This window comes from Lissotriton vulgaris, chromosome 3_1 (genome assembly GCF_964263255.1).
Source record: "Lissotriton vulgaris chromosome 3_1, aLisVul1.2, whole genome shotgun sequence".
Lineage (NCBI taxonomy): Eukaryota > Metazoa > Chordata > Amphibia > Caudata > Salamandridae > Lissotriton > Lissotriton vulgaris.
The window spans coordinates 1,553,525,671-1,553,544,932 of record NC_141689.1 but is presented as its reverse complement, the minus strand read 5'-3'; positions in this window follow the sequence as shown (position 1 = coordinate 1,553,544,932).

Genomic DNA, 19,262 nt, shown 5'->3' with positions numbered 1-19,262 from the left:
GGGAAGAGATTTCCTTGCACCTCAAAGGGCCTGGTCTGCCTCTGACCATGCTGTCTCCACCTCCTGCCAGGAAGTCACACCAGAGAAGGCATAACTGTTTCTGGCTGGGCACAGACACCCTCTGCCTAAGAGATGAAAGGATTTTGGGATATAAATGTTGGGGCCCAGACCCCTGAACTTTAGAACTCTTTTGGACTAAGAAGACTGCCACGGAGAAGAGCTGGAGAAGCTGTGAGGAGGAACTACCATATTGTTGTGTGCTTTATTGTGTTGGCCTGCAGTGGCTGCTTCTGACTTGGGCAGTGAAAGGACTGGACTGAACTTTCTGCAATCTACTTTTGTGAGTTTCTTCAAGGGCATGAGGTAGAGCTTGCCCCCTGTTCAAGAAGTCTCAGGAACAGCAGGTATTTCAAGCTCTTCTGCACTCAGCACTGGGGACTGTGTGTTTTGTGCTGCAACAGAAGAAAAGCAACCTGACGCCGTCTACAACGCAGTGTCCTGAAGGCACTGCCGCAATGCTGTCCCGCAACCCAGGTCTCACTGACGACGCCTGCTGATGCCGGCACTGGATCGCTGCTCGCACCGCTATCTGTGGGCACCACACTCTGCACCACCTCACTTCACGACGACACCTTGGAATCCCCGACGATGCAGATCAACACTGAAATCTACACCGCTGCTTGCACGGTGGTTCGAGGGCACTGCTCGTAAACTTATACGAGGCACCATCCTCATCCTGCCATGCAGCCTTGGGCTATTGACGCTGGTGCCATTGACTCCAGTTCGTCTGCAGAGACAGCGCTTTAGCAACAACGATGCGGCTGCTTGCACCGTGAACTGCCAGCACCGGGACGAGCACCGCGTTCACTTCGCACCGCGACCCTGGTCTCACCGACGATGCCATCTGACACTGCCATCAAGCCGCTGCTTGCACCGCGTCCTGAGGGTAAAGCACGCCGCACGGCTGCATTTCACACCGCAGCACCTGACACCTGCCGATGCCAGCGCTCCTGACTTCAATCACGAGGAGTTCGATCTGCAACAAGTGCGACTCCTGCACCAACCTCCGGAACAGACGCCGTGCTTTTGGAAGCTCAACGAAGGTCGCCGATGCCCTGCATTTCTAAAAGGTACTATTTGCGGGTCTTGCTGACACTGTAGCTGGCCCGCGACACTGCTGTCAGCCAGAACTGTTTGGATGTGTCTGACCCGGACAGAGCTATCAACATCAAGGAACTGTTTTTCAAGCATATTTTGATAACCGAAGACTTTTAAGTACAGTATTGTGGATTTTTATCGTTTTTGTTCTTGTCATAAGTTTATAAAAATATTGGATATTTTTCTAAACTGGTGTGGTGTCCTTTTGCAGTGTTTACACTGTATTACTGTTGGTTATGTGCAAATGCTTTACACACTGCCTCTAAGATAAGTCTGACTGCTCGTGCCAAGCTACCAAGGGGGTGAGCAAGGGTTGTTTTAGGAGTGTAACGCCCTTATCCTGACTAGAGTGGTGGTTTCTGCTTGGCTTTGGGACATGGCCTAGCCTACCAAAAATCCAATTTCTAGCACTACCTTACAAACCTAAAAGGTTATCTTTCATACCAGAATTTAATGCATCATGTTTCAGTATGGTTATCCTATTTTTTCCATTCATGAAGATAAGAGACCTTTAGAGAACGATCTATTAGGGGAGTATTAACAAAATGTGACCAGAAAATAACTAACATCAAAACAAAAAAATACTTGCTTTCTATATTGGTACAAGACTTGGTAAGGATGAGGTGTGTTCTATGTCTGTGCTCAGCTTCCAGCTGCCTGCCAGTGGAGTTTACATAAGTATTATTCATTTTTTCACAGTCTATAATGAATATGAGAAAGTCCTTCTCTTACTGGATGGTGCATATATTATTTCAGCACCCACATATTCAGATCTTCCGAGAGGAATTATTGTTTTAGTTGGATTGGTGAATTGGGTTTCAACATTCATTTTTGAAAACTATCACTTAAAAAAAACCCTTCTCAATTCACTAATATAATCTTATGTACTAAGGTAAACGCTTTGCATGCTAATAAAAACTTTGTTGAATTTTAAAGAGACCTTACCATATTTTTACATGTTTTTTACATGTTTGTTGCAAGATATCTTCAAACATGAATGTGTTCCTAAAGTTAAGTAGTGCAGGACACCTTATTTGCTTCTTTAACTTTACGTTCAGTTGGAGCTTGCCCGTTTATGTAACATATTTCTGAATGTTAGTGCTCTCTCAAACACACAGCAGCTCAGTGCTGTTCACCAGTGGGCCACGTGTGAAAGTCAGGAGAGCTGCAGGCGGCACGGGATGTACTTTGAGTGTCACCGGTTAACAAGGATCTGCTGATTATTGTAAATTTCCTTCCTACACACCTGTCTTCAATTCCAATTTCCCCTTATTCATCATCATCTTCATTTAAAGCTTCTTCTGCTCTAATGGATCATTATAATGCTTTGCATGTAAGCCGTGAGTCTACAGAATATATCACACCATGGCATTTTGCGAGTTCACATGTCCTTTCTCCTCTGAATCTTCCTCTATTCCTGTGGCAGCTCCAACCCAATTCCTTTGCATTCTAGATGCAGGAAAACGGTCTCATGGACAACGCTGCTTGCTACTCCAACAAGCCTGGCACTGTCTGCTGACAGTGGTGATTTCGACTTTATCACAAGCAGTAGTTCTAAACTTCAGCCATCAGCAGGTATCTCTTGTTTATTAAGTCTGGAAGCCTTTGTTGCCTCTGTTCTCCCTTTACCAGTCATGCCGGCCTGAGGTAAGGGAGCTGTAATATCCGATCTGCTCAAACATGCCTTTAAACCTGCCTAATTATTGACTCCAAAGAAGCTTTGCAAGATTTTTTATCATAGATTGTGTGATGAAATAGTAATTTCTGCTCCAATCTGCAGGCACTCTCTAAAATAATGTAGCACCTATGGCTTTATAGGTGTTATGCCTTCTCACTCTCTCTTTTGACCTTCTTACTCCATTTCATTCTGTAACAATCATCATGTTGATGTGGGGAATATTGTGAGTTAAATACCCAGCATCCAGAATGTGGGTCCCTGCTCAAAAGCGAGTGCCCATAACTAAAGTCGGGGCATATTAACAAGAAGTTGCGATAATGCTGGCAAAGCGCGCTTATCGCTGTTTTTCCTGTCGTTGGCTATCGCTGGATTTCATCGGCGAGTCAGCGTGATATTACCAACGTATTTCCCAAAGACGATAAGAAATCCAGCTATAGGGGGGAGGAGCCAAGCTCGACAATGAGATGGCCGCACGTTAGCTCGGGTCCGCCGTCCTACCTGCCTAAATTTTAATATCCTGTCGCTCATCCTGCCCAAAACGGACAACAACTTATATGCAGAGCTTTGCAGTCACTTACCATCCATCCTGGTGGGTCCGGTGCTCGGTGGATCCACAGCCGCGACCTCCTGGAAAGTGCGGCCTCCCCGGGGTTGAGACCGGGGCCTCGCCCTTAGCGTGTTGCCGGCGAGACGGTGTGGGCGGCGGCCTCGGGTGGAGGTTTGGGGCCGGCCGGAAGATGCCGATGCTCGAAGAGCCCGGAGGCAAATGAACGTGCCTGGGACTACCGTCCGGTGCTCCAGAGGTGGTGTGCGGCAAGTTGTGGGTTGGGGACGCCGTGTTTAGTGGCTCCCCCCTTTGTTGCCGTCCGGCCGTACCGGGCTCCTTCGCTCGGTGGCGGAAAGGGATCCTGGCGGAGCGGTGTCGCCGGCGGGTCCCCCTCTTTTGTGGTCCTCATTTTAGCGCTGTGGGTGCTGCTTGTGCGCTCGAGGGGGATACCGCCGGGGTTCTGCTGTTGAGCTCACCCCTGGAGATGATTCCGAAGAGACGGCGCAATTGTCGCAAAATGGCGGCTGTTGACGTGTCCTGTGTAGGGTCCCGGGATGCCGATTTCTTGCCCTTGGGCTCTGCTTGGGCCTGCACTGGTGAGCTTGAACCCACGATTGGCGATGTCCTGCAAGCTTTGAAGAACTGGAGGTCGACTATGGTCCAGGACTCATGTGTGCAGGGCGATGGAATGGCCGCCATTGCTCCCGGGTCAGCTCTTGAGTACGTGGATGAGCCCGGTGAGGTCGCTGATTGTTCCCCGCTTTCTGGTTGGGGTAAAGACGATCCGATATGTGATCGGGTGGAACCGCTGGTGTTCATTGACACTGGTATACACGGCTGCCGTGAACAGTTTCTGCATTGCCCTCGGGAGAGGGGGTTCCATTGGCTGCTTCCATTGATAGTCCAGCAACTTGTCCACGGCCTTTTCTCATCGCCATGTCCTATGCCCACTGGATCGACGCACATTGCGACGTTGGCTAAGAAAGGACTAGGATGAACCCGGTTCTTACTTTGGCGGACTACTAATCGGTGAATGGAGTTATGGACTGCCCTACATTGTGATACTTTGTTGATTCCTTCGTATTTACGTATTACTGAACAATTGCTGGTTTTGTTTTGGGCCATGCTCATGGCGGGTGGGCGGGGGCCGCGCCATTTGCTAAATGGTTCCTCTCCCCAGGCTTTTCTTTTTTCTCTCTTTCTTTTTCCTTTTCTCTATGTTATCTTTTTCTATATTTCGGGTTCATAATTAGGGCGACAGGCACGCTGCTGGGGGGGTAGGCTGTAGCCTTCTGCAGTGGTGCAGGGTGGGATGGGTGGATTGGGGTCTATTAGGTAGTTCTTTGTTTCTATGGCTCTTTTGTGTCCTTTTCTTGGATCTCCACGACTGTGTGTAACCCCGCGAGGTGAGTTACTGTGAGGGGAGGAATAGGTATTATATGTAATATGGTACCCATGGCTCTGTTTCTCCTGAATTAATCGACCCGCCCCGAGCACGTTCGCTATTTGTATTATTGATTGCCATTACCACCGTGGGGTGGGTACAGTAACGTGGAGTCCCCCTACTTCCTTTTCTCTTTAGTACTCTTGTTTTCTTACTTCTTGGGTTGGGATGTATAATGATTGCAACTTATCTGTTTCCCTGATGGTTTTTATTACTGCGGAAACGCTGTTCAGTTTGTCTCTGGGTACATGTGGTCGGGCGTGGATATTACCTTTGAGGAACTATAAGCGAACCTATGCTTTGCATGCTATGGACCTTTCTGATTATTGCTTTTTGGCTGTTCTGCAATGACACAGTTGGTTTGTTCCCCGCCACGTACACCAGGTTGCTATCTATACAACTGATCCTTTATTCTTTAATATATAAAATTAACCTCCTTTGATCCTATGTCGAGTGGTTAGTTAATATCATTGATTTACAGCGTTAGGTAATATCGTCTAACCACTCCGTGCCTTTAATTGATAATGGTGCTTTCCAGTTTGTTCCGTGGCCGGCCCCCGGGTTGTAGGCCCGTATTTGTACACATCCATTTCCTCAAATAAAGGTTTTCAAAAATTTTAAAAAAGAAATCCAGCTATAAGAACGCGATAAGCACCAATATCGCAGGAAATAAAGTGATAATTCATGAGCGCAAGTGAAAAGCTTGTTAATATCGGAGTGTGGACGTAACATGTCAATCCACCTCCCATACAGAACATGCTTAAGTCAAGTTTTGAGCAGACGTTAGGATCCGGCGAAAACTGAGGTTAGCAGGAGTTTTGACATAGCTCCTCAAGTCCAGGGCCGCCTTGTAAATACAGCGCTGTTGTGGTAGCGCCCTCTTTCATGTTGAATTTTGATAGGAACGCCTACTTTGCCTCTGAGAAAGCCTACTTTGCATCTCATTGGAGATGCGAGTGCGAGGCGTTAGGAATCTGGCTGCTAGCATGTGCTAATGCATGTTAGCACCACCTAGTAAATAGGGCGATGTAAGTTTCACCGCTTTTTTGGCTTTTAAAGCCAAAAAAGCGGTGAAATGGACCTTGATAATATGCCCAGTCTTGACTAAGGGGGAGGAGGCACACTGCTTGGCATATCAGCTCATATTTTTCCGTGAATGCGTTATGGTTAATGGGGTACATGAAAGCAGTCTCTTTAGTTTACCCACAAGCATTAAAGTGTTCGCCATCTTTGACACAGCCAGTGCTGACTATTTATGGTGATGCTGCTCTCCATGTAGTCCCACTCTCACTAAATGAGAGTTCAACAGGAGCTGCAAAAGTGCAGGTGGTGCTTGAACTTCCACTTAAAGGGAGTAGTAGAATGGAGAGATGTAGCTAGCTAATCCCATGGAGTCAAAGGGATTTAGCAGCTCTGCAGCATTGACTGATTCATCTGCAGACGGAGCCAGAGACATGTTAGTGTAGCTCTGGCTACAACTGCCATTCAGTGACAGCAGGGAGGTGGCTGAATACAGTGAAAAATCAAAGGTTTAGGCTTCATGTTACTTCCATTAATTATAACCCACCGCTGCTCTAATAATTAGAAAGCAGCAATTTCCAATAAGACATTTACTTCAGATTTACACCGGTGAACAGCTATTTTATTTTATTAGATTAGAGCAGGATTAGATGTTCACAATTAATTCCAAAGCATGCAACGAGGTGCAGGGTTATTGCTTATAGTAGCAAAGCAATGGACATTTAACAGTATCAGAAAAGTATGCCATGTACAGGATGTTGAGACGGTCAACATTAACAACCAATATGTGTGAGCCTGGTGAAGGTGCTAGTGTTGCTTGCAGTCAAGGGACAGAACGTGTTCTGCTAACAGTACCAGGAGGGTTTGCTCTATCAAAAATAATTAAATGGATCAAGTTGCATTTATAATGAGAAGTACTTCTTCCTCTTCAGATGTGTTTAGTAACTATTCGTTGGTGTTATGTGCTGATTTGAAAAGTGGATGATATTTCAAGTGTACCCTGTCACTATGCAACTTCTTTCATCTGTATCTTTTGCTTTGCCCTCTTTTAGACACACTGTGTAAGATGGACCAATGTAGGATTATAGGGCCAATTTATATGTTTGCAGAGAGGTAACTTTTGCAATACCAATGGAATTCACCCCCACAAACACAATGGTTCATCTGCCCTATTTATATGCTGACCGTCCATGTGTTTGGCTACTGTGGTGACTATGTACACACCGAAAGCGGGGGAAGGGGGTCCAAGGGAAAGGTTTTAAGACACAATATGGGACCCTCAGGTCTAGGAAGAGAAACAGGAAGGAGATAAATCCTTCAGAGTGAGCCTTATACGTTCCTTGGGGGATCCCTTTCTTAGGACGAAATCCCTCACCCGCCGTAGGTGGCATGCTTCATCAATTTGATTCTCCTCGTGACGTGAAAACCTAGTCCCGCCACCGGCTGCAACCCCTTCTCTGAGATGGAGGAGCTCAGGGATGTTTTATTTCCTAGTTGAAGAATAGGCTAAATCCAACAATGACGAGAGATAGACTTGGTTGGGTGAAGTATGCAGCTCAAAGAAAGATATAAGTGAAACAAAGTGAGATAAAACTAGCTACCAGGTATAAAATCTACCTTTATTAAAATGTCCTGGGACCAAGAATAAAAAACAAGGCACTAGCAGGGTTGACATATACCTGCAGGCTGGTAACAAACTGATAGGTCTTCATGTTTCAGCCAAGTTACCCTCACTAGAGGTGTTGCGGCTATCATTAGGACCAGTGTGTGCTGCTGCTAGCTATTAAGTTATTTTCCACAATTGAAATCTGCAATATTCAGGTTCCACCAGTGAATCGGCAAAAAAGACTAAAGATCACCTGCTTTGTATCTTCTTCAACCCCCTATAATTTTTTCACTTTCAACACTGTTTCCAACCAATGTGGAATATAACTCACATATTGTGTTTTGGTTTACTGTGGTGACTACTCTGTCACCATGGTAGCCAAACTTCTCTGACAGCCTGGTGATGAAAGGGCATCAGAGAATTGGCTACATGTCCATCCGCTCAATTAGTTTGGGTGGACATATGGATTCTGATACTATATTTTGCTTGGACATGTAATCAAACCAACACATTGTTTCACATTTCAACTCAAAGGCTCTCACAAGACCTTAGAAATTAATGTATTTTTAAGTAGAATCCTGGGAGGTTTAGCTAAAACCACTGTCTAGTCAGGTTTTTGCATGGATTCAAGCTCAACACCGACAAGACAGAAGCAGTGATCTTCTGCAAAAACATCTCACCATGGGAATCCAACTGATGACGGGCTAAACTTGGTTTCACACTCTGCACCTGTACCAGGAATCCCAGAATAATCATCAACAGCAAACTGGACATGACTGCAAAAGTCAATGTCAGCACTGCTTCATGCTTTCACACCCTGAGGATGCTGAAGAAGATCTTCAAATGTCTCCCAAGCAAAAATAGAAAAACTGCCTTTCATGCTCTAGTTACCAGCAAGCTGGACTAGGGGAGCACCCTCTATGCCAGGATCATCGAGCAACTCAATAGAAGACTACAAACCATCCAGAACTCAGCAGCCTGACTTATTCTCAACCTACAACCAAGAACTTATATTATACCACTCCTCAGGGAGCTCCACTGGTTCCCGATACACAAACATGATAATACACATATTTTAAGGTACTATGGGCCAGATGTACAACGTGCAAAATAGCGCCTCGCAAATTGCCAGTCTCAAAAGACTCGCAATTTGCGAAGCACTATTTTACTTGTACAACAGTGTTTTGACCACTGTTTGCGATTCCCGATGGGGTCGCAAATTGCGAGGTTCATTAATATTAATGAGCCTCTCGCAATTTGCAAGCCCATTGGGAATGTCAAGCCCTCCCAGGTATGGTGGCCTGCTGGGGTTTTTAAATGCATCCCGTTTTCCTTAAAGAAAAATGGGATGCATTTTTTTAAAAAAAATGAAACTTTTTCATATAATTTTTTAAGGGCAGGTAGTGGTCCATGGGATGACTGCCTGCCCTTAAAAAATATTTTTAGAGACAGTAACAAAGTGGAAGGGGTCCCCTGGAGACTCCTTCCAAATTGCGACTGCATTACCACCCTCTTGAAGAGGGTGGCAATTTGCGAGTGTTTTGCGACTGCAATTGCAGTCACAAAACATTCATACTTTGATTTGCAGACGCATCTAGGAACGGAACGCCCCTTTCCTAATTGCGACTCACAATTCCTAAATTGCGACTCACTATTTAGGAATTGTGCATGGCCCTGTAGGTTTCTGCATGCGCAAACGGGTCGCAAACCCGTTTGCGCATGCAAAAACGGGTCGTACATCTGGCACTATACAACTTCAGCCTCACCTACCTACAGTCGCATCTTTCTCAACCAACCACCTAGACACCATCGCTCTGCAGGACTCCTACTACCACACATTCCACGCATACCCAGAACCAAATCAGGAGGATAGGCATTTTTTTGCATTAGTCCTAGAGCATGGAACTGTCTTCCAATCGACATCAGAGCCGCCTCCTCTCTTTTCGCATTCTACAAGAAACTGAACACCTGGCTTTTCAATTAACCAACCTCCCACATCCAGGGATTGGCACACGCCCCTGATCAGCACCAGGATGCCCTGGCGGATGATAACGTGCTTTACAAATACACATAACATATGGCACACCAAAACCATGTTAGTCATTAGGCTCTGTAGTATTAGAACCAAATTTCGATACAGTTGTTATTAATTTTTTAAACTGCCAACTGTCAGTCTGGTGACATTACTCATCATGGCAATCCTAAATTAGCAGATAATGCACAGGGAGTAAATAGAAATGCTATTTTAACAGAGTGTACTGTGGTAGAGGTCTAGTGAGCACACCATAATCCATAGCAAATCTCTAATGTTAAAAATATGCTTCACACAAATATTCTGGGGTATTCCATAGTCAGCTGACATGCCTTGCACTCCCAATCAACTTAAGCAAGGACACATTCTACCCAAACCACATGTGAATTCTTTAACCAACTGCACAGGATATGCCAGTTTGGCCCCTTTCTTGGAATAATAAGGAGATGCTCCTAAATCCCGGTCACACATCACCATCTAACATTTTATTGGCATCCTCTGTATTTTTTACGCCTATCTGTAAAGTGTAAAGAGGCTAAAACCTCATAATTCAAGGCTACTATTACCATAGTGGTGATCAAATGTATGTGCTTAACTTCTCCTTGGGTATTTAATCTGTGCTCACCCGGAGCAGAGAGATCCGGGGCAATACAGTAGAAAACAATTGTCTTAATCCACAACACTTGTGTTATCCATCCTGTTAACACTCGGGCAGAACAGTAATGAGACTGTTCACTCACTCTTTTTTGACAAAGCTCCTGCATAGGCAAATATTTCATTCATTTGGTGGGGAAAGCATTACCTGCTCATTATTGGAACTGTCCAAACATATGCTCTGCTAAGGGAACTACACTTCCAGGTACCTAGATATAAATCACGAGTATTGGTACACTATTGAAACAGCCACCTTCCACCCTCTCCTCTAACTTCATTTAGTAGTCCTGCAAGAGAACTCTACTCATGGACTTACTTCCTTAATGTGCAGGGTTCTAAACAATGTCCACCTATTAAGTGCGGTCACTGTAACCCAAGGCACAGTCACAAGCCAGCTATTGGGACTAAAAGTCCAGGCCCAGCTTTCATATTTTCATATCAAGGTCTTCCACTTTGCAGGGCCTCAGGTGTTCTGACTTTGCCACCCTGAAAATGTCACTCCATCCATCGTAGGCTCTCTCCTCACATTGGGGCCACCACCGGGTACTGCACTCTAAAAATCATGGCACCTGTTCCTCATTCAAGTCCAGGTACCACAAATGCACCTTCTGTGGGATTTCTGTAAGCGGGGGTGGTGGTAATGCTGGTAATCTTTCATATTTTTTATCATGAGGGCACTTCCCGACACCGAGATTCCAGACAGGGGATACTCTTGAGACACTAGATGTAATCAAGCGCTGCTGGAAATTGAACTGAATAATGTTCATATAATGCGCAAATAATGAAGGTGGAGGAAAAAGGAGACATAGCCATTGGGGTGATGTTATGAAGGGCAGGGTCAGTGAAATCAGTTAGAGTTAGTGGTCTCTCTGTACATAAACATATTATTTTTACAAATCTTTTACCCAAGAAATTGACATCATGGGGAAATGTGTTAGTAAAGCTGTTCTGCTAACTGTATTAGTACAATCAAACTACATTCTTAGATAGTTTAGAGTGATAAGGCTCCCACTGTAGAGATGTATGTGTATCTAGTCAGTTGCATGGTATAACACTGGTAATATAGCTCACTTAGTGTATATAGTTGCTGAAGAGACCTGTGTGTAATCTGCTGATCACACATTTATACTGTCCTGGAATATCTCATAGGATTAGGTGTCTCTTGGAATCAATTGTTTTACTTTTTTAATGGGGGATCCGACTCACGCTCTTGAGGCCCCCAATCCCTAAAGAGGTTTTCTTGCATTCCCTAATTTGCATTCAGTGACTGCCACCCCTAGAAAGTTTCCTTATGTAAGTGAGTCTGGTATTATCAAATTTTTGGTGAAACTCTATTAAACAATGTCTCAGTATGCTCCGTTGTGTCCAGAATATATAGTCATTTATAGGCCTTAAAATATTGTATACTCAGTCATGCAATGATTTCAGTGCTATGCCTAGGAATACCATAAAAACTGTTCTGACATACTCAAGTGCGTCTCAGAGTTTAGCAATATTTCCACAGAAGAGCTGGCTTCATGTTTGTAGTGTGAATGTGCTTCTTTACCTCATCTTCTAAGATGACCTCTGTGCCCACTATTTATATTAACTTCCTCAAACTTTCAGTACCCAAAATCAGATTACTTAGCTAATTTAAACTGCAAATGAAAACCATTTAATGCAATCATCTCCCCCCAAGGACTTTACTTATCTGTTCCTTCCTAGGAATATGGGTTATAGCGTTACCCATACCTGATTTATTAACCAGCATATGGTTAGACGTGCTGTTTGGACTTCAGCCGAGGCAATCCGAAATCGACCTGCTTCATTTTCCCTACATGAATCTTCTTTCTCTCTCTTTTGATGTGCACATATTGAGCTCTGCCTCTGAGCTCTCTGCAGATCCTAAACCTTAGTTGAGGCTGTAAATCAGCTTGCCTCCCAAGATCCACCGTTTTATCTTCCAGGTCAAGCTTCCTCTTTTCTAATTGTAGCCTCATCTCTCCTGTTCACTGAAATGTGGTCCTTTTTAAAGAACACACCATGGAGTCATGAGAGCCCTGTGTGTTCCCAACATCATCCAATATTCTGCTCAGTAGGTGTGAGACCATTGTGGCGGTCAGAATTAAAAGTTTCTAAAAACAATCTGAATTAACGAAATGGGCAGGTCACATTACCTCCACATCTTTCCCTCACCTTCCTTCAATACAAATTAGGCTTCCCTGCCACCAATCAGACATCCACCTCCCCCAAATAAAAGCTCCTTCCACCCCCTTCCTCTTGTTATTTTTGTCTCAATCAAACTTACCTGCATTGTCCCTCTTGGTGGGGCTGGAAAGACAATTGTTCGTCTTCAGGATTCACCTCTGTCTAATCAGGGAGCAGAGCTGTGTCGCAGTGGTACTCAGTCTAGCAGTGCTTCCTAGTTCTCCAAGTGTAGTGGGGTAAGGAACCTGTCTATAGGAGCTGCAGTAAATTCTGGCGATCCTTTGTGGCTGGAGGTGTCCTTCCATGTCAAGACTCTGCTAGGCAGAGCTCGGCTGCACAAAGCAGCGGCAGGCAGTTTTTTTTACCATCTGTCAGAGACAGTAAGAGCCTGCTTAGACTTCAATTTAATCATTTTTGTTTTTTTCTTTATGGATTTTGATTGTTGAATTTAGGATAGTGTGCTGACTTCTTTCTATTGGTTAGTTAGACACTCCAGCTGCTAGTTTTTATAGGATGGTTTCTTGCTGCTACTACATTCTGCTGTGGGGATTGAGCTGAAAAGATCTGCAAAAAAGAGGCAAGTGCTGTTGACTACCTTTTCTTCTGCTGAGGGGTATATCTCAGCCGAGAAGCCTGTGCGGTCAAGGAGACCTGGGCTGGGGTTCTGCCTCTCATGTCTAAAGAAGAGGTTCAAGACATGATCAAGCTGAGGTATCCAGAGCGATGCAGACTCAATTGCCAAAGTCTGTTAAGCATGCTAAAGCAAAGGCTGTGGTGCCAGACATTTGATTGATTGATTGATAGGCTTTATTTCTATATAAAAAAATCATAAAAGCATTTACACCAAGTATAAAACACAGCATTTATAACAATCACTTCCTAATTACACAAAAAAGGAAGACAGGGAAGAAATGTTAAAACAGTTAAAACAATTAAATTGACTAAGAGAGCCTTCTTGCACGAATCAACCATGACCACTTTTTAAAAATTTTGACACAGCACAAACAGTCAAAGTGGATGTGTCAGACATTAAAATACGTAACGCCACTTTGTGTTGGCGGGTACCTAAAAGTCTACATAAGGGTTTAAGCCAACGCCTCCTTGGTGCACAGTAGTCCGGACATTCGAAAAGAATGTGGGCTACCGACTCTACTCGAGTGGAACAACTCGCACAAAAGGGGGAAAACTGGTAAGAGGATTTCCAATGGGCAACTAGTTCACCTACTGGTAGGGTCCCCACTCTGAACTTAAAATACAAGGCGCGGTCGAGAGGGATGGAAATCATGTCTAAGTAAGGTTCATAGGCCACCACGTCTTTAATCATCACAAAGGCTACAGTGGAATTGCAATGGCATGGATCTGAAAATAGTTTGGAGGAGACCCAGTTCCAGTACAATTTCTTAATCATGGCTTTAGGTGGGGCGGTTCTCAATGCCCATGCATTGCCTAGCCCTAACTCCACTAATAGTCGTTTTACTTACCTCAACCATTTGATCCTAGACCAGCCTTCCATGGCCATTACCTCTGATAGCGCTTCTGCATAGGAGGCTAGTTCGGGCACCCGCCACAACCGAGCCCAAAGAAGCAGGCGGCAGAGTTGCGCTTGGTTGTTGATCGATCCCCAACCTAGATCAAGTAACACTGGTACAGTAGGAGTACTCAACGGGAGAGCCATCAGATCAGATCGTTCAAAAATTTGCTCTCCGATTTTACTAGTACATCCAGGTTGCAAGTACCCCACAGCTCCGCCCCGTACAAGGCAGCGCTAACCCCTCTAGCTTTATAAATCTCCACAACTGGGGCTATAGGTTTGCTTGTGGAGGAGCGTTGTTCCTTAAGTACTACTCCACCCACCCTTTTATGACTGTGGAGCATTTTTAGGATGTGTGAATCATCAAGGTGGATACCCAAATAGTGAAACTCGGATACCCTCTCCAGTGGAACAGAATTCAAAGTCGGAGGTCGCCCAGGTTTTTTTAGGGGATTCATAATCAAATACTTAGTTTCATCGGTATTGATTACCAAACCCCTCAGTGAGCAAAACTCCTGAAAACTATTCAGGAGACTCTGGAGGCCCATGGGGGACTTTGAAATAAGAAGGGTGTCATCTGAAAAAAGCAGTGTTGGGATCCGTTTGCCCGCCAGGGAAGGTGCATCGGAGGGGTTTCTTAACAAATGCTCAACCACTCCGTTCACATAAAGAGAGAAAAGAGTGGGAGCTAGCACACATCCCTGACGTACGCCCCTTTCCACTGGAATCCTGTCAGTTTTTTCACCATTCGTGCCCCATCACACCTGCGCAAAGTTGCCAGCGTGTAGTCTCACGAGGAGGGATAGGCTATACGGAGGCAACCCCAGTTCTGACAAAACCTTCCACAACTCCTCCCTTGGTACCAGCTCAAAGGCAGTCTTAAGGTCTATAAAGGCCAAATACAGACTGCCTTTGCCCAGCACCACCACCTTCCAATACAAGAGAGCCAGTCTGAAGGCCTGTTGAATCGTCCCGGTACCAGAGCGAAATCCAGCTTGGAAGTCCGACAGGATGTTATTGTCGTCCACCCACTGGAGCACCCTTCCCAAGATCACCTTCCCTGCCACTTTTTGGGATGAGTCGATGAGACTTATTGGCCTGTAGTTGGCTGGGTTGTCCCGACACCCCTTTTTGAATATCGGGACAACCTCAGCCCCCTTCCAGGATTCTGGTACAGGCGCACCACTATTAATAGCGTTGATCAATGAAGAGACCAGCTTCCCCTACTCCTTGGGGTTTGCCCGTAGCAAGTCGCCCGGTATCTCATCAGGCCCTGCTGCTTTTAGAGGCACCAATGATTTAATTACACCTTCCACCTCTCTAGCAGTAAAGGGAACACCCTCATTTCCCCCTGTACAGTCAGCCATAGAGAAGGTGGTATTGGAAACCACCTCAATAGGGGTGTAGAGGGACAACATGTTCACAGCGTGCTCTCCAACTTCCTGGAGTCTAATGAGCTTCTCCCCGCGTCTCAATCGGGTTTTCGACCCAACTTAAGTACTGAGACTGCGCTCCTGGAAGTTTCAGAGATTGTGAAGGAGGTGCTGGATGCCGGTGGCAGGGTGATGTTAGTTATGTTAGACTTGTCGGCGGCTTTTGACACCGGCCCCCATGAGGATCTCCTCACAAGACTACATGACATCCGTCTAGGGGGGACGGTGCTCAACTGGTTTTGTTCTTTCTTAGCCAACCGCCGACAAACGGTCTGGGCCTCTCCTGGATCTGCCGAAATGCCGCCGTTGGGAGTTGGAGTTCCTCAGGGCTCAGTACTGAGCCCTACTCTATTTAACATCTTTATGACCCCTCTGGCGACATTGGTGGAGTCCTACGGGGCCCAGATCGTCTCATATGCTGACGACTCCCAGCTTCTCTTCACCTGCCGTAAGAGCAAAGAATTTGATGGGGAAAGTATCCGTGAGTGCCTTGGGGCTGTTTTTAACTGGTTCCAACTGAACAGCCTCAAGTGCAACTCGGATAAATCCGAGATACTTTTCTTTGGCTGCCCATCGGATCCGGATTGGCATGGTTGGTGGCCTGCCGACATGTTCCCTCCAGCTCAGTCTTCTGAATGGGCTAAGAACCTGGGAATTAAAATTGACAATGGGCTTACACTCAAATCCCAGGTGTAAACTCTCACAGGAACATGTTTCGGCATCCTCAGGATGCTTCGAAAGTTTTTTCCATTGCTTTCTGAGGAACATCGGAGAATAACTGTACAGGCCCTCATTGGATCCAGACTGGATTACGCTAACATTCTGTATCTGGGTCTTCCGGAATATCTCTTACAGCGTTTGCAGGTGACCCAGAATGCTGCGGCACAAGCTATTTTTGGCCTGCATCGTCGAGCTAGTGCCTCGAACGTGCTGCAATCTCTCCATTGGCTCCCCATATGGAAGAGGGTAATGTTCAAGGCCTTGACACTAGCCCACAAAGCCCTGCACGCCACAGGTGCAAAATATCTACAGAAGAGGCTGGATTTTTACCGGCCGACATGATCCTTAAGATCGGAGTCACTGGCATTTGCTGTAGTTCCTCGCATAAAGAAGGCTCATGTGGGTGGTCGGTCCTTTAGATTCCTGGCCCCTCAGCTGTGGAATTCTTTACCGCTGTCCTTACGGTCCACATCTAATCTGCTTGCCTTTAGGAAGGGTTTAAAGACTTGGTTATTTTCTGGTTAGAGTCTCTCTATCCTTGGGTTCTGTTTTCCTTTTATTGTTGTTATGTTTTTCAGTCTCCTTTCTGGGTCAGGAGCACAAAGCGCCGGGACACTCCTTTGGAGTAGCCGTTGCGCTATAGAAAACCCATAAATAACATAACATAACATAACATAACATAACAAGAAGTGGTTGAACCAGTTCTGGGCAGGGATGTTGCACGTCATCAGAGTGCTATCTGGCCTATCCCTAGATCTTATAAGGTTCCAGAAGCTTCTGGCATCCCTGCCCGTACTTGCTTCCATGAGATCCGCCCAGAACCTGTCCTCCCATTCTCTCTTTGCTGCAAAAGTAGTCTGAGAGTACTCTTTCCTAGCCAGTCTAATTGCAGCCTGGGATTTGCTTTTAACAGCACCAATCAGGGCATTTTTCTTCCCCCTACATTTTTTAGTATACCAACCCGGTGGTTTCGACAACTTCTTACTCTTACCAATTCGAGAGGCCTTATTTGGGAGAATGAAAAGGTGACTCAGGGCCTTGGTTGTGTCACAAAAAAACACTGTGACTTCCCCAGACTGAGGAATCAACTAATCTAATTTGGACTGAGCTATATCTAAGAGTGCCCCAATAGCTAGCACTTTCTCTTCATCTATGATAAGCTTACTCCATTTCAAACGTCTGCCGCAGTTGGGAGGATATACTTCCTGAGGGGTAGACGCTAAATGAGACGTAAGCACCCCCTGGTTCCCGATCCACAGAGGATGGAGGGCAAGAGAGAGGAGGTTGTGATCACTCTCAACTGAAGGGAGTACCTCCATAGTCCTGCAAGAAGGTCCAAAGTTTTACGTCAAGGAGAATATAGTCAATCCTAGATGTGTGGTTCTCCCTGTTATAAGTGTGGGCTCCAGAAGGATCTGACGTTGTCCTTCCGTTAACAGCCCTAAGGCCAAATTCCATATTTAAGGAGTTAATTTGGACCACCACATGAGACCATCTCCTGATGGGAGGTATAGTTAGGACTGGTATCCCTCTCCTAATATCTTCATCGGCGGTTACCAAGGTGTCCTCCAACCCAAGGGGCTCAAACGTGCAGTTTAGGTCATGAGAACTATTGGGACACTGCCTAAGCAAAGATTCCAACCCTGATACTATAGGTGAATGCTGTGGTGCCAGACATTTATTCTACATCCTCGGACTTGGAGGCTCCATCTGTTTCTTTAGGAGGCAAACATGTGTCTTGTGAGGAAATGTGTGACATTGTGACTCATGTTCAGGAAAACTTGTGTTTTCCTTCTTTTCAGCCAGAACGGAATAGTGGAGCTCTATTTCCTCAATATATTAAACCATCCAGATTATCAATGCCCTTTTATGGCCCAGTATAAAACATGGTGATGGAGAAGAGGAAGGAGGTATATAAAAACCTGTTTCCAGGTATCTGGCAGAAATTGTACCTATTGGACGATGAGGAAGCTGTTCCTCATTCTGTGAAACTTGATAAGATTTTGGATTTTAAGCCCGCTGATACAAAGGATAAGAAGGAGGATTTATTTTCTATTTATGTTTTTATTGACATCACATTACGATATTATTTTGCATACATTTTTAATATACATCACAGTGAGTAATAGTAGCTGTCATCATTAAAGTACATTCAATACATCCGAATAGATAAATATAATCACAATCAACATCTGATATAAATGATCAGTAAAAATTCAACAGAAATAATTACAATACACCATGAATAATCCTTCTTACTACAACACATCAATCCTATATACACAAAAACCAAATAATAAATTTATTTATCTAAATTAATCTATATCGCGACAATAGCACCCTAAATTATTTCAATCTTGACCATAGCTCCTAATCCCCTGGTCTTAGCCAGAGCAGTTTCCAGGTCATAGGCTTCTTTAATTATAGACCAAATCACAAATAGTTGGCAGTAATGGTGACATCCAGCTCTGAGCAATAGCTAGCCTAGCAACAGCTGGTTTATCAGCTTTATGGCCTAGCATCATTTCTACATCCGCTAGCATAGGGCCCAAGCCAAGCTTACTAAAAATCACTTGACCAATCTTCTGCCAATAGGTCCCCAATTTAAAGCATTCTATAAACATGTGAGTAAGATTTGCAGCTTGAGTCCCACATTTAGGGCACTTAGTCTTCTCACTGTCACTATTAGATCCTGCCCATTTGGCAATCCTCTCTACAGCATGTCAAGTGTGCGAAGTTGTTGTAGTTGTTAACTAATGGAATGGACATATTCACTTATGTTACCCAGAGCCTGGGTGATCATAACAGGTGTTATGACTGTGTTCAGCACTTGACTCCAACATGTCGCTAATGTTACAGAACCATCTGCCTTGAAACTGGCCAACTGTTTGTACAAATTGCCAATGAGAGATCTAGTTTCCTCCCCATATAAGAGATCCCAGATAGGAGATTTAGTAATTGCACTTGGATCCAAATTCTTCCCCAGATAATCCCTTATCTGAAGATATTTAACTAGAAAGGTAGCAGGCAATTTATACTGTAATTGTAAAGCTTCAAATGATTTTGATCCTCTGGATGCGAACAAATCCCCCAAACATAAGATTCCATACTTAGATCATGATCTACAGCTATAATCTTGAAATACTTCAGGAAACATTGGATTACCCCAAAGAGGAAGCTTAGTGTGTATTAACGATAAGTTGCTTCAAACAGTCATAGCCAGCCATATAAAGACACTATCTCTGACTGTCT